The following is a 17213-nucleotide window of genomic DNA, read 5'->3' as shown; positions in this document are numbered from 1 at the left end:
TGAAGAATGTGTCTTTTCCCAGCACTGGGGAAATTGGTGATCTAAAGCATCTGTGCTTGGATTGTAATTCCCCCGTGAGTTCATTTCACACTGAGTAGTAGAACTCGATAAAATATACTTGACTAAATTCTGGGCATTGCTGGTATTTCATTTTTGTGGGTGTTCTTAGCTTCACTGGACTTCGAAATAGCTTTGTTCTAGGGGTGTAAATAACTTTTTCTCGTAGCCTTCTCATCCTTTACATTTCCTCTGCAGAATTCTTCCTTAGCTTGATGTCACCTTCTCATTCTGCATCTATCTGTCCCAGCATAAACCAGATACTCTGAAGTAAGAAACTTTTTGGGGGGGAATCTTGAACTTAGAAGTCTTCGTGAACACATAGTACATGGCTGTACATGTTTCTCTTTTAAGTTCACTTCTCATTTTAGTAAAATCATTCAGTTGAAAGGTTTTGTGGTTTGTTGGGTGCTCACTGCTTTTTTTTCTTCTGGAGGAAAATGATGTGGTTCTCAAAAGTTAAGCAAAAGATTTTTTCCCCCATTGTTATAAGCCTTCTGGAGAAAAAGGAGTGTAGGAGGCATACGTGCATTATCCTAGAGTAGGGTCTAAACAAACAAACAAATACTGTCCATAGTAAAATGAACTTGTTTAATAGTTGTTCATTTTGGGGAAAATGTGATAGTTTTATATTTTGTTTTGAGATGACTTTGACTTATTGTTTTGAGATGATATCCTCAACCAAAGAGGTCCCATCATAAGCCACAATCATCGGTGTGGAAAGGTAAACAGATGATCACTGAGAAGGTTGCTAAATTTCAATGGGAATGGGTCCAAGAATCAGGCTGTTTTCTAAAAAAATGTCAGCTTTGCTAAGGTATAATAAACAGACAAATTTGCAAGACTTTTTAAGAGTACATTGTGGTGATTTGATATGCATACACGTTGTGAAAGGATCTTCCCCACCTAGTTCATTAATACACCCATCACCCCACATCTGTTTAATTTTTTTGGTAAGAACATTTAAGTTCAACTCTCATAGGAAATCTTAAATTATGTAACCTAATATTATCAACTATCGTCACCATGTTATACATTAGATCCGCAAAACTTATTTGTCTTATACCTGAAAGTTTGTATCCTTTTACCAGCCTATCCCGATTCCCCCCCATCTCCAGACCCTTACAACAACTTTTCTACTGTTTCTATGAGTTTGGCTTTTTTTTTTTTTTTTGACTGTTATGTTGAATGAAGAAGGTTGAAGCAGATAAACCTGAAAGAAAGCTTTTTTAAAATGCAAGTGATCCTACAGACTGTTCCCAAATAGTATTTCAAAATCCAATTATGGCAAAAGAAATGTTTTGGTAAAATGTATCAGTATCAAATTTCCATAATATCTAGCTCATCTCAAGTATTCTCATGAACTTCTGTAATAGAACAGTGCCTCTTAATAAAATGTTCAGTGAATAATTTTGGAAGTCAGGCACTGTTCTAAGCACTGGAAATATGGTGGAATATAGCAGCACATGAATATAACAGTTGGGATATAATGGGCATTTTTTTGAGATTCCATTTATTTATTTGACAGAGAGAGAGAGAGAGAGAGAGCACATCAGGTGGAGTGGTAGGCAGAGGGAGAGGGAGAAGCAGGCTCCCTGCCAAGCAGAGAGCCCAATATGGGGACTCGATCCCAGGACCCCAGGATCATGACTGGAGCCAAAGGCAAGCGCTTAACTGACTGAGCCACCCAGGCGCCCCTGTAATGGGAATTCTTGTACCTCTCCCCATTGGGTTTATAAGCCATTAAACCATTGGCACTTCTCCAAAGGTAGATGCACTGGAACGTAACGCTCCTCAAAAATGTGACATTTAGAGCGCCCACACTGAAGTTAATCTTGGCCAATGTGGTGAGTGATCAACACCATCCTCTGTGCGTTCCCTAGCCAAAGTGGTTTTAAGACCACATACACAGTCATCTCTGAACTTCTTGATAGAACACCATGCCATGATATTTTTGAGCACCTCTTCTAAAATATATGTATATGCATATTATGTAAATGTACAATTCTACTAAATATTATGATTATTATTTTAAAATTTTATTTATTTGTTTGACAGAGAGAGATAGCGAGAGAGGGAACACAAGCAAGGGGAGAGTGAGAGGGAGAAGCAGGCTTCCTGTCGAGCAGGGAGCCCAACGCGGGGCTCGATCCCAGGACCCTGGGATCATGACCTGAGCCGAAAGCAGATGCTTAATGGCTGAGCCATCCAGGTGCCCCTAAATATTATGATTATTATAAAACGTACACAAAATAGGAATTGTAAACTGATGAAACAACAAACAACAATAAATGTGAATAGAAGTTGTAATATTCCTTTCTGTAATCCCAGCAGATCATCTTATTAACTCCCTTAATCTCAGCATTTAAATCAATCAGAAGCTGCCACATGAGGACAACTTTATCTCCGGCTATAGGTACTGTTGGAGTTTTCCTTCTCATACAGAAGAATTTTAGACAGGTTTCTAAAATTTTATAGCAACAATCCAGCTTCATTCCTGGCATATCAGGTACTTAAAGCAAATGAGATCTCTTTATTCTGTATCTTAGGTACTTGTCAGAGAGTCTGGTCTGGATTTTACTGTTCTTTTGTCTCAGAGGACAGACTAAAACAATTCATGTTTGAGAGTCATAATCTAAGGCTCTTCTCAGCTGGTGTTACCACAGAGGGATTGAAGGGATGCAGAGACACTGAGTTCCTGGTCCTGTCCAGTTGTAGGCAGGCTTGTTCAAGACGCCTAAGAGGGAGATGTGTGAGTCTGAAAAAATATGGCCCAAGAGATAAGTTGATCATTCATTTTCTGGATTTTCTAATATAATGTCACCAGAAAGTTAGATTGATATTTTAGATGACTTCAATTTGCTGTAAAAATTATTCAAAGATTTGTAACATATGTTCTAAGCATTTTTTTAAAAAGATTTATTTATTTATTTGAGAAAGAGAGAGCACGGTGGGGAGGGGCAGAGGGAGAGAGAAACTGTAGCAGATTCCACACTCAGGGTGGAGCCCAACTTGGGGCTAGATCTCACTGATCCTGAGATCACGACCTGAACCGAAATCAAGAGTCGGATGCTTAACCAACTACACCACCCAGGCACCCAGCATTTTTGTTTTTTTTAGAAGATTATTATCCAAAAAAGCCACATAGAATATATTGTTATTGAAGATACATGCATTTAGTAACATTCATCATGTTATTAAATATTCTTAATGAAATTACTAGCAGGAAAATCTTTCTCTCCTGAAAATGAAAAGTGCAATAGGGCAACAATAATATTCTTCCTTTACTTCTCATTTCATGAATAATTTTATTATTTTTTGTGGAAAGCCAAATGTTAAATTTTATGGTTAGCTCATCTTATATCAAGAATTAAAAATACATTTTCTTCAAAAGACTGTCATTTTTATAAAGGAGTTCACCTTAAGGATTCTTTAGAAAGTGTGTTTTCAAGATTGCTCTGAAAATTGTCAGATTAAAAAAAAATACTTGGTTGTTTTTTTTGTTTTGTTTTTTGTTTTGTTTTGTTTTGGTGAATGACTCTATCATGAAGCTACATAACTCCGATATTTGCCAAGGGATATATAAGGATGGATCTTTTTCCATCTTTGAAAACGTTAAAGATGTTTGAAATATTTCCTATCCAAAACACTTCTCTTGACCCCTCATATCCCAACAGTTCCTGTCTAATTTCTTTATCTTCCTCACTAGCACACTTGAAACAGTGTCAATACTTTCCCACTGAACTCACTCCAGTCTCTCCCCTCATTCCACACCTGTTTCTTATCCATGCCCTGGATGTTCTCCATGTTGCTAAACCCAGTGGTGAATCCTCAGTCCTCATCTTACTGACTGAGAAGCCAATTTGTTGTCACTGGTTGCTCCTTTCTCTTTGAAACTGTGTCGGGCGCTTGGGTGGCTCAACTGATTAAGCTTTTGCCTTCAGCTCAGGTCATGATCCTGGGGTCCTGGGACTGTGCCAGGCATCAGGCTCTCTGCTCAGTGGGGAGCCTGCTTCTCCCTCTCCCTCTGCCTGCCCCTCCCCCTGCTTGTGCTCTTTCTCTCTCCTTCAAAGAAAGAAAGAAAGAAAGAAAGAAAGAAAGAAAGAAAGAAAGAAAAAAAAGAAACTGTGTCTGCACTTGGTCACCTGAATATCATTTCCTTTATTTTATTTTATTTTTTTCCTACCTCACTGGACTGCTGCTTCTCTCTTTTCTTTGCTGCATTCTACGCAGCTTTGTGACCTCAAATATTAGAGCTTGTCCAGTTACAGTCTTTGGATATTTTCTCTTCTCTGTCTATATTCATTCACTTGTCTATCTCATCTTGACCCAGAGATTTGACTCTCAAGAAGTATCTACCTTTCCCTTAAACCCCATGTTTCAAAATATCAGCAACTCTACCTTCAACATATATGCTAATTTTGAGCGATCAATTAAATATTTTTAGCCCAAGCCACCATCATCTCTTACTTGGTCTGCTGTGGTAGGTTTTGAATGTGTCTCCCAGCTTCCCCCTTTTGCTCTGTGATCATCCCCTACCCCTACCCCAATAATGACTTATAATTTCACTCGGAACAAAATTCCAAGTGCTTACCATGGGAAATCATGTTCTCAATGAAATGGCCTTTACCTGTCTCTTTGCTTTGCTTCCCAATCTTGGCCTCACTCTACTTCAGCCAAGCTTACCTCCTTGTGGCATCCCTGATCATGCTAAGTCCACCTGGGACTTGGCACAGGGTGCTGCTTCTTCTGGAAGCACTTTCATCAGATAGCCTCGTGCCTCGCTGTCTCACTTCATTCAGGTTTTCTATCCAATGTCATGCCACCTAATCCAAGAGTCGCTCCCTGCACCTCCACCAAACACAGGAGATCTGCCAGCCTTTTCATTCCACTTTATCCTCTGACTCACTTTTCTTTGCCTTAGAGAACATATCAATATTAATTACCCATTGATTCGGTTCGCTTGATTGTCGCCTTTCTCCAGTAGAAGGTAGGCTCTCTGGGAGCAGGGATTTTGCCTCTGTTTTTGCAGTTACAGTCTGAGTGTCAGAGGAGTGCCTGACTATAGCAGGTGCTCAATAAATATTGTTTTCAGTGAATGAATGGAAGAAATGGGAAATGGCTTTTCGGGTATTGGTTGGAAGCCTTTCTTTTTCTTATTTATAATCTATTAATTGCTGGTGTGGGTATATGATGAATCAACACTATGACTCTTTACCCTGAGAATTCTGTGCTCTGCTGAGCTCATGCAGCATAATGCAAGGGTCATTCCACATGCTTTTTGCTAGAAAAGTCTTTTCCTGCTTGGAATTATAGCGTAAAACCAATCCAGCCCTGAGAGAAAGGTGACTGCTATGAAACTTATCTCCTACCCCAGCGATTGTGGATCTGGCATTGAACAAGACTAGCACCCTTTGGTTACTTCTTCACAGAAGCAGGATTTATTTTCAACCCTATCTAATTATTTTCTGGAACCTAGTTTTGTAGAATTGTTGTTTTGTTATTTTATGGGAGGATGTTGAGGGAAGGTGTTTAAATGCTCTAAGACAAGGATATATTAGAAGTATTTCTTTTTTTTTTTAAAGATTTTATTTATTTATTTGACAGAGAGAGAGAGACAGCCAGCGAGAGAGGGAACACAAGCAGGGGGAGTGGGAGAGGGAGAAGCAGGCTCCCATCAGAGGAGGGGATCAGAACGCCGGGATCACGCCCTGAGCTGAAGGCAGACGCTTAACGACTGAGCCACCCAGGCGCCCCTATTAGAAGTATTTCTGCTGTGGCCAAATTGTCCGAATCTGACTTTGAAGTCAATATTTTCATTGGATATTTAGTGCTTATCGAAATCATTTGCAGCCAAAATAAAATGTCAGTCAGAAGCAAACATTTTACCGCTACAAATTCAAGATTTCATAGGATTTTTGTGATGTATATCTCTTCAAGGTACGGTTTGACAGAAATTAAATTAAGTCTGTCATTTCAAATAAATCCTGAGGATGGAAAAATTATAGATAATTTTTAATATTTGATAAATATGTGTTCTTCCCTAGCAGTTAATGCCACTGTTGAAATAAATAATAATTTTAAAAATTATTTGAGATAGATTGTTTCAGTAAAAGATATCATTAAAGAGAATGACACAGAAGTCCTAATAAATATTACAACAGATGATTAAAATTCTCGATGTGATTATCATAAATTACAAAATTAATGTAAAAATTAGTGGGTTTTTTTTTTTGCTATTTAATTCATTATAAATATTCCACATTTAGTAAATGAGGTGTTTGCTAGACTTTTTGTGATATATCATAAAATAAGTTAGAATAGTCCAAATATCCTCATATTAGACTTTACATTTTGAAGAAGGTGAAGAATAGTTTCAAAAGGAAACCCAGAAGACAGAACATGTTACTATATTACTATAACACATTCCATAAAATTACATCATTTTTAACTTAAACCAGCTATAAAATTCATTAAAAAATATAAAGAAATTGAAACATTCTGATACATAAATTGAATTTATTTTTCATGTTTTTCCCAGTCTTGACCTCAATCCACACATATGTTTAACAGGTATAATCATGTTACATGCAATTTGATTTCTGCGATTTTAACTTAAAATTATATATATTTTCACGTCTTGCTGTGATACTTTATAAGTATCATTTTTAATGATCACAATATTCCATTCAGTGAATTGCTGTAATTTGCTTAACTACTTTTCTCATGCTGGACTCAGTCACATTTATTTGCTTCCTGAGGAGGCACTTATAATATTAAGTTATAATAAATAACTCCCTATGTGGTATGCTTGGAGTAGGGCTGAAAAATATTTCTCATTTCAAAATATCCATGAAAACTTATTATTCATTCTTATACCTTGGCCTGAATCAGTTAGCATATTAGTTCTAGCCAAAATATAAGAAATACATTTTCAATGGAGAAGACAGGAGCGCAGTGAGTGCTTGAACCTAGGCTCACCCTGGGAAACCGAGCTGCTGGGTTGACACTGAGCCCGGGCTCTTGTGTGAGAATCAACACCCCAAAGGGTCAGCGAGGACACTTCATTTGCAGTATAAAATCTGTTATTGGGCTGAGGCATACAAACTGTACAATTTGTATGGAGGTTACTTTTGTACAGACATGGAAAGACCCCTGCAAGTAAAAAGAAACGACTGTAAGTATTTTTTTTTCCTGCCTTGGGTTGGAGGAACTTTAGGGAGATGTTACTAATTCACAGCATGTATCCAGTGTGAGTAGAATAATAAATTGACTTGACCAGAAATTTAACACAACACAGGAACATGACTGGTTACAATGGTGCCAAATTGGTAAAGTCAGAGCCACACTGGTTAGTTCTGTTGTTTGTCATTAAAAGCAATGAAGAAAATACTAATGACTGTTAAGATTTTGAAAGCTGGTCTCTCTCTCTCTCTTTTTTTTTTTTTTCAAATTCTTTCATGGTCCAAATGACCAAGACATCACTGGATCAAGGGTTCATCTAAATTGTAAGGCAGTACGCAAGGAGCGATAGGATTCCTTTTTCCATTAGTGGGCTGCATTATAATTTAAAAGCTAATTTTTGTTCACTAAATTGAGCTATGACCATTTATGACCAAAATGATAATACTCGGTTTTAAGGATTTAATTGGAGCAATGAAGTAAATTGTAAATTTCATGAGTTGTTAATTATGTGTATAAATGTAGCAGTAATTATGTTCATTCATTCGTTCACTCACATTATAACAAAATTCACATTCATAACAATATTTTTTGAGGTTTTTCATGTGGCAGACTCTAGTCTGGGGGATATAATAGTGAACAAGACAAAGTCCCTACTCTAATGCAGCTTATATTCTAGCGGAGTGAGATAGATGCTAAACAGGTAAATGTATACATCTACAAAATTTTCAATTTCGATTTGCACAGTAACGTCAAAAGTAAGCTGAAAACACTGTGGAAAGATCTATTTTATTGTTTATTATTATTATTATTTTATTTTCAGTAGGCTGCATGCTGCAAGTGGGGCTCAAACTCACTACCCTAGGATCAAGAATCACATGCTCTACTGACTGAGCCAGCCATGCGCCCCGAGATCTGTTTTATATTAGGTGGTCATAGAAGGTCTGGAAAATTAGAATCAAGACCTGAGGACAGGAGGGGACAAGCCTGCAGGTATGTGGAAAAACTTCTAGGTGAAAACATAGCAAGTCCAGGTGTTGAGGTCGAACATTCTGGGTATTGTCCGGGGAAAGCAACGAAGCAGGTGTGATGGAGCAGAGTGGATGAGGAGGGGAGTTACCTACAGTGACTCCAAAAGATTGTGTGTGTGGGGGGGTGCATGTTGTGGAGGGTGTAGGACATTTAGACCACGGTAATGACTGGCTTTTACGTAGGATGAGATAAGAATCCATTATATGATTTTGACCAGAAGAGAGATACGATTGGGTTTGTTTAAAGCAATGACCCTGCTGTGTGGAAAATATATAAAGATGAGAAGAAAAAAGGGAAACAAGATAACAGTTTTGTGCAGAGAAGGTAACTATATCTTTGAGATAATGGAAGTGGTCAGATTCAGGATATATTTAGAAGGTTAAGTGATAGGACTTCTGTGGCATTGAACATGTAGTGTGACATTGAGAAGACAAGGATGACTGAGGCTTCTGGTCTGAACGACTGGGAGCATGAGATTGCCATTTAGTGAGATACAAAGGGTTCTGGGAGAAGCAGCTCTTTGATCCATTTTGAGTTAATTTTTGAATACAGTATAAAGTAGGGATCCAACTTTATTCTTTTGCATGTGGATATCCAGTTTTCCCAGCAACGCTTTTTGAAACGACTGCCCTTTCCTCATTGAATGGTCCCAGAACCCTTGTCAAAATCATGTGACCACCTATGGGAGGGTTTGCTTCTGGGCTCTCCCTTCTGTTGCATTGGAATATATGTCTGTCTTGATGACAGCACCAAAGCTTTGATTGCTGTAGCTTTGTAGAAAGTTTTGAAATCAGCAAGTGTGACACCTTTAAATTTTTTCTTTTCTTTTTTTTTTTTTTCCCCCAAATTGCTTTGGCTGTTCAGGGTCCCTTGAGATGCTATATGAATTTTAGGATGGATTTTTCTGTTTCTGCCAAAAAAAAAATGTCTTTGGAATTTTGATAGGGATTGCATTGAATAGTATAGATCACTTTGGGTAGTATTGATATCTTAACAATATTAAGGGTTTTTTTTTTTTTTTTAAAGATTCTATTTATTTGACAGAGGGAGACAGCGAGAGAGGGAACACAAGCAGGGGGAAGTTGGAGAGGGAGAAATAGGCTCTCTGCTGAGCAGGGAGCCAGACGTAGGGCTTGATCCCAGGACTCTGGGATCATAACCTGAATCGAAGGCAGACGCTTAACGACTGAGCCACCCAGGTGTCCTTATATTAAGTTTTCCAATTGATGAACATGAATGTCTTTCCATTAATTGATGTCTTATTTAACCTCTTACAGAAACATCTTGTTTTCAGTCTTTGCCTCCTTGATGAAGTTTATTACTAAGTATTGAATTCTTTTGTGATGCCATATTATTTTTTTATTTTTAACCCCCCCCCCCGATTTATTGAGATCTAATTGACATATACCATTGTGTAAGTTGAAGGTGTACTAAGCGATGATTTGATAGATGTATATATTGTGAAATGAATACTAGAATAAGCCTAGTTAGCACAATCTGATGCTATTTTTAAGTGGAATGGTATTCTTAATTTCCTTTTTGGATTTCTCATTGTTAGTGTATAGAAATGCAACTGATTTTTTCCTCATACAATATCTCTAAAAATCCTGTAAAAGTATGGTTCTGCAGAGCACAGTTTAGAAAATATTGCACAAAGGGACATACTAATTTTTGTTGTTGATGTTGTTGCAAAGTCTTTCTTTAAACCTATTTGCTTTTCCGTATCATTTGGGGAACTTTGTTTATGTCACTTTTCACATTTATGATAAATCATATTCTTATTTATTTTGAAGGAAAAGACTCCAGAGAATTTGAATAATGTCTGTAGCCAAATAAAAGTTGATTTATGCATCTGTCAGAATTCCCTATTTACCTTCATTTCATTAATTCAAAGGACAAAAGTTCAAATCTAAGTTCTACTGTATGCGAACTTGATGACTTTGGACGTCTTGCTTCGTGATTCTGAGACTAAACTTTCTAATATGTAAAACAGAGTAATTACCGGAATTATTTTTTGTTATAATCAAAGGACATATATAGGTCTATTTCACTTAGGGAGTGTTTTAAATTGGAGATGAAGAATGTGTATTGCATTTAGACTCTGCTATGGTTCTCTTTTTAAACTGAAGTATGGTTGACATACATTGTTGTATTAGTTTCAGGTGTACAACATAGCGACTGGACAAATCTATACTTTATGCAGTGCTCACCACATTCACCCTACAATGTTATTTCAGTATTATTGACTATATTCCCTATACTGTACTTTTCATACTTGTAACTATTTAATAACTAGAAGTTTGTACTCTTTAATCCCCTTCACCTATTTTGCCCATCCCTCCCAGCCCCCTCCCCTCTGGCAACCACAAGTTTGTTCTCTGTATTTATAAGATTGTTTCTGGTTCTGTGTGTGTGTGTGTGTTTGCTCGTTCTTTAAGGTTTTTTAAAAAGATTTATTTATTTATTTGAGAAAGAGAAAGTAGGGGGAGGAAAAGGGGAGAGAATCTTCTAGCAGACTCCCTGATGAGCGTGGAAACTGACATGGGGCTTGATTTCATGCTCCATGAGATCATGACCTGAGCCAAAAGCAAGAGTCAGACATTTAACTGACTGGGCCACCCAGGTGCCCCTCATTTGTTTTGCTTTTTAAATTTCACATGTAAATAAAATCATATCGTATTTGCCTTTCTCTGTCTTACTTATTTCACTTAGTATGACATTCTCTAGTTCCATCCATGTTGTCATGAATGGCAAGATTTCATTCTGCTTTATGGCTGAGTCATATTCCATTATATAAATAGATCTATCTCACATCTTCCTAATCCATTCATTTATCAACGGACACTCAGGTTGCTTCCCTATCTTCACTATTGTAAATAATACAGCAATAAATATAGGGGTGCATATATCTTTTCAAATTAGCGTTTTTGTTTTCTTTGGGTAAATACACAGTAGAGGATTACTGGATTGTATGTTATTCCTATTTTTAATTTTTGGAGGAGCCTCCATACTGTTTTCCACGATGGCTGCACCAATTTACATTCCTACCAGCAGTGAATGAGGGTTCCCTTTTTACCACATCCTCCCCAACATTTGTTATTTCTTGTCTTTTTGATTCTGGCCATTCTGATAAGTGTGAGGTGATATATCATGTGGTCTTGATTTGCATTTCCCTGATAATGAGTAATGTTGAACATCTTTTCATGTGTCTGTTGGCCATCTGGATGTCTTCTTTGGAAAAATGTCTATTGGGGTTCTCTGTTCCCTTTTTACTCAGATTGTTTGTTTTTTGATGTCGAGTTGTATGAGTTCTTTATATATTTTAGATATTAACCCCTTATCAGATATATCATTTACAAATATCTTCTCCCATTCAGTAGGTTGCCATTTTGTTTTGTTGGTGATTTCCTTTGCTGTGCAAAAGTTTTTGTTTCGATATAGTCCCAATAGTTTGTTTTTACTTTTGTTTCCCTTGCTTGAGGAGACATACCCAGAAAAACATTACTAAGGCTGATGTCCAAGAGCTGACTGCTTCTATTTTCTTTTAGGAGTTTTATGGTTTCAGCTTACATTTAGATTTTTAATTCTTTCTGAGTCTATTTTTGTGTATGGTGTAAGAAAGTGGTCTAGTTTCATTCTTTTGCATTGCTATTCATTCTTTATGTCCTAATTTATAATACTAGACTTAAAAAATTTATCTCTTCATTCATGGAAAAATGAAATATATGCAAATTATAAGGTCTAATAACATCATTAATTAATTTCTATTGTTTAGGCTTGACAGTATTGCTAGACTTGTTAATTTCTCTTATATGGTCTGACAGCTGACATTTGAAAGCATAAAATGGGTGATACTTTCTGGGGTTGGAAGTTGGATGAGACATTCCTAAGCATGATTGTTAAGAAACATCGCTCGAGCAAACTAGTAAGTTAGAAAGAATCAGAACCTTGCTTTTTGGTAGCAATCTTCCCTCTCTTCCTTATAAAATGCAATCATTTTTCTATAGCCCTATGCATTGTGTGAGAATAAACTCATTGATAAGGATAAAACACCATTGCTGCACTTGAAATGATTGACTATAGAGGCTGGAGGTGGGATTTTTTTCCCTCTTTCTTGTGGAACAGATTTGCCCTGAAATATTGTAATTATTCTTTTCTTTAATCTCAGTGCTCTCAGGAAAGTTTATGCTAACTTCTTATCACTAGCCTTAGAGGTGGCATTGCTATTATCTTCATGGTGATAACATGCTTTCTGCCATACAGAATATGGTTGTAGTCATTTCCCTGTCCTAAGCAGGGAAGTCCATTCCAGTGTAAAATATCCTAATGAGAAATATCAGCAGTGTGCAGTTACTCATTCCTTGACTCTGGTTGGAGGCAGGAAGAAAAGGAAAGAAATTTTAGTTCTCGAGAAGTATTATTATGAGAGGTGATATCAGCACTTGTATCTTTCCAGGTGCCTTCCCTGTGTTTCTGATGTGTGCCCTGCTGTCTGGAGGCAGGTCTGGCTCTTGTTCAGGTCAGCGGGAGGGTGGAATTCCGTAATGCCACACCATCGGTTCATCCCACTCACCAAAGCCCTCAGTGCCAGCAGGGTTCAGTAATTGTCAGTTGTCTCCCTGTCAAAACCACAAATGCTCAGGAATGCGCTCATCCTTTCTTTCTTTTATTTGTGTATTTGCTCGTTTGTTCATCAACATGAGTAAGGCAATTCTGGAGACACAGAGATGAAAAAAATATATAATTTCTGACCTCAAGGAACCCTCAGTCTGTGGAGGTGACAACTATAGAATTCTATTATAATATGATTATGACTGGGGCACAGAGGAGGGACATCTAATCCAGGAGGTGGAGGGAGAAGGTTACATTTGACATTAAAAGGTAAGTGCCGTTTTCCTAATTTAAGGAGTGCAGTTTGGAATTCTAGGCATTGTAAATAGCTTACACAAGAAAGCACAGAGAAAAGGCACAAGGAAATTTGGTGGTGGTGTTTGAGGATGGACATCCCTCAGGCGGTTCCCCTTGAATGTCTGCTGTGGGTGGCCAGGCTGCTGCCCCGTCCTAGTCCGTGAAGGAGTGGGTGCTTCCTCCAGTGCATGAGCAGCCAATTGGGAATTGAACCTGATGTTCTGGCAGGGTAGCAGGGTTAGGGGGTTCCTCTCCAGGTCCAGGTGCACGTCCAGAAAGGGGCTGTAATCCTACTCTCGATCACCTTGCATGCATTTCCTGGAGTGGTTAGACTTATTATTGTGACTCTCTTGGCTTCTGCATCACTCGATGGTCTACACGCCTCGTAGATTGTCAACATCTCACTGAGATGAGATCTTCACACATGGTGTGCGTTACTTACCCTTCCCCTGAGACTCATAGCTCTACTCTTATACCCTGCAGGCCTCCTTCTGCCTCCTCTTAAGTGAGTGTCCTCCTTAGTCCCATCTAACGGCCAGCTGGCAAACGTAGTCCCATACCTCAAGTTGCATCTGGGTCTTCCCTGGATGGAAAGAGATTGTTCCAGAAATAAGTTATCATTTAAGACTTCATTTATTTATTTATTAAAGATTTTATTTATTTATTTGAGAGAGAGAGCATGAGCAGGTGAGGGGTAGAAGGAGAAGCAGTCTTTCTGAGGTGCAGGGAGCCCGACATGGGGCTCGATCCCAGAACTCTGAGATCATGACCTGAGCTGAAGGCAGATGCTTAACTGGCTGAGCCACCCAGGCGCCCCTCATTTAAGACTTCAAAGGGAATTGAAGATATAAAGGGATTATAAATGTCCAGTAGGAAAATAAAACAGAGAACAGTAGTGAGGAAGAGAAACCAAATGTTAAAAGAGGTACAGTGGGGCAATGTTGATATATGTTCCTGAAATATATATAATTGGAATGGTGGCTCCAAAGCCTTCTAGGAAGGGATATGGATACATTGGTTGTCTGGACAGACAGATGGCAACTGTGGCTTAACAAATGTATTTTACAGTAATGATTTTTTTTTGAAACTTGACCACTATCTCACACCATACACAAAAATAAACTCCAAATGGATGAAAGACCTAGATGTGAGGCAGGAATCCATCAAAATTCTAGAGGAGAACATAGGCAGCAACCTCTACGACATCGGCCAAAGCAAACTTTTTCATGACACATCCCCAAAGGCAAGAGAAACAAAAGATAAAATGAACTTATGGGACTTCATCAAGATTAAAAGTTTCTGCACAGCCAAGGAAACAGTCAGAAAAATTAAGAGGCAGCCCACGGAATGGGAGAATATATTTGCAAATGACACTACAGATAAAGGACTGGTATCCAAGATCTACAAAGAACTTCTCAAACTCAATACACGAGAAACAAATAAACAAATAAAAAAATGGGCAGAAGATATGAACAGACACTTTTCCAATGAAGACATACAAATGGCTAACAGACACATGAAAAAATGTTCAAAATCATTAGCCATCAGGGAAATTCAAATCAAAACCACACTGAGATACCACCTTACGCCAGTTAGAATGGCAAAAATAGACAAGGCAAGAAACAACAATTGTTGGAGAGGATGTGGAGAAAGGGGATCCCTCCTACATTGTTGGTGGGAATGCAAGCTGGTACAGCCAATTAAAAACAGTGTGGAGGTCCCTTAAAAAGTTAAAAATTGAGCCACCTCCCATGATCCAGCCATTGCACTACTGGGTGTTTACCCCAAAGATACAGATAGTAAAGAGAAGGGCCATGCACCCTTAATGTTCATAGCAGCATTGTCCATTATAAATCGCGGAAGGGAGCCAAGATGCCCTTCAACAGATGACTGGATTAAGAAGTTGTGAACCATATATAATGGAATATTACTCAGCTATCAGAAAGAACGAGTTCTCAACATTTGCTGCAACATGGACGGCACTGGAGGAGATAATGCTAAGTGAAATAAGTCAAGCAGAGAAAGACAACTATCATATGATTTCTCTCATTTTTGGAACATAAGAACTAGGATGATCAGTAGGGGAAGAGAGGGATAAAGAAAGGGGGGATAATCAGAAGGGGGAATGAAGCATGAGAGACTATGGACTATGAGAAACAAACTGAGGACCTCAGAGGGGAGGGGGGTGGGGGAATGGGATAGACTGGTGATGGGTAGTAAGGAGGGCACGTATTGCATGGTGCACTGGGTGTTATACACAACTAATGAATCATCGAGCCTTACATCGGAAACCGGGGATGTACTGTATGGTGACTAACATAATATAATAAAAAAATCATTAATAAAAATAAATAAAAAAAGATCCCCATCTAGTCATCCTTTTTACAAACTCCACCATAGATCTCCCAATTACAAAAACTAATCTTGCTGGTAGTGGCCATTTACCTTTTTGGTGCAGTCTGAACATGTTCTAGGAAACCAGGGCTCTCCTGGTTGTCTCTCCAGTGTCCTGCCAGATCTGGGGATAGAGCACACACAGAACCTGGAGGTGCCAGCCTCCCAATTCCAACACTGCTAATACATTCGACCGAACATGACCTGCTTAATGGAAAGAGAAAAAAAGTCAAACACTCTAGTCATTTGACAGCAATGAGTTAGAACAGTCACAGCCTCTCACCTTTGGCAGGGATTGGTATCCTCGACCAGGTGAAATGCAGGCCATTAGGAATTCCCTATGGGACAGCAAGACAGCCGTTAGGGCTCAAAGTTGCTGCATTTGCTCTAATAGGTTCCTCTTGCCCCAGATACAAACATTGGGTAATCAACTTGAGAATTTTGTGCACTTTTTTTATGAGCTTTACTGCAGAGCTTCCCCCTCTCTTTTTTGTCAGTTACAAGATGCTAATATGCTAATGTCGGCTGAGACAGGGATCATAAATATTCAAATCAATTCCATGTAGTGCTTGTTATGTGCTTGGCTGTAGCTCTAATAGACGATGAGTAAAACACAGTTCTGATCCTCAGAGAAGCAGGCTGATTGTTTGGGAGGAATGCTAAAATTTAGGTATGTGGTTGCCTTATGTTTACACAGGAATTATACCTTGAAATACTGAAATATGGGGTAATGCATGACAAAGGACTCGTGAGCATCCTGGATAAGTAATTTTAGTATTTATGTGTAACATAGCAGGTCCCGTCACTGCGGGTTCATGGTAAGACAGAAAGTTTTTGTGAATGGGTTGGGACTTCAATGGCTTTGCAGAATGAGAGCTCGGTAGACGGAGTGGTGCTTGGGAAGACATTCTAAAAGGAGAAACAGCTGAGAGTCTCGGAAGGCTAAAGGAAGATAGTGAGCCTGTCTCCTTGAACCCACATGAGTGGCAGACAGGGAAAGATAATGTTGGCACATCATGGTATGGGCAAATTGTGGGAGGGCATGAAGATGAGATATTTACTCTTTATTCTGGAGAAAATTGGAAAACAAAATTATTTGAGCAGGGCACTTGTGAGTAGGTATATTTGTTTGCTAATTTCTTGAAAACAAAGAGGTCAAGAGGTATTAACTTCCAGTTAATAGTTATAAAATAAATAAGTCATGGGTGCCTAGGTGGCTCAGTCAGTTAAGCATCAGATTCTTGGTCTCAGCTCAGGTCTCGATCTCAGGGTCATAAGTTCAAGCCACATGTTAGGCTCTACACTATTCGTGGAGCCCACTAAAAAAATAAAAATAAAAATAAAAAAATAAGTCATGGGGATGTAATGTCTACCAGGGGGCTATAGTCAGTAATACTGTATTGCAAATTTGAAAGTTGCTAAGAAAGTAAATCTTAAATGTTCCCATCACAAGAAAAAAATGTTGTAACATTGTATGATGACAGATGGTTAAATGTGGCGATCATTTTTCAATGTATACAAACACTGAATCGTTATGTTGTATATATAATTCTGGTATAATGCTGTATCTCAACTACACCTCAATTTTTTTTAGATGTGGAGAATAGAGAAGGCAAGGAGAGAGATTGATGGGAGGATGG

This window comes from Ursus maritimus, unplaced genomic scaffold (genome assembly GCF_017311325.1).
Source record: "Ursus maritimus isolate PB19 unplaced genomic scaffold, ASM1731132v1 scaffold_31, whole genome shotgun sequence".
NCBI lineage: Eukaryota > Metazoa > Chordata > Mammalia > Carnivora > Ursidae > Ursus > Ursus maritimus.
This window is presented reverse-complemented; position numbering follows the sequence as displayed.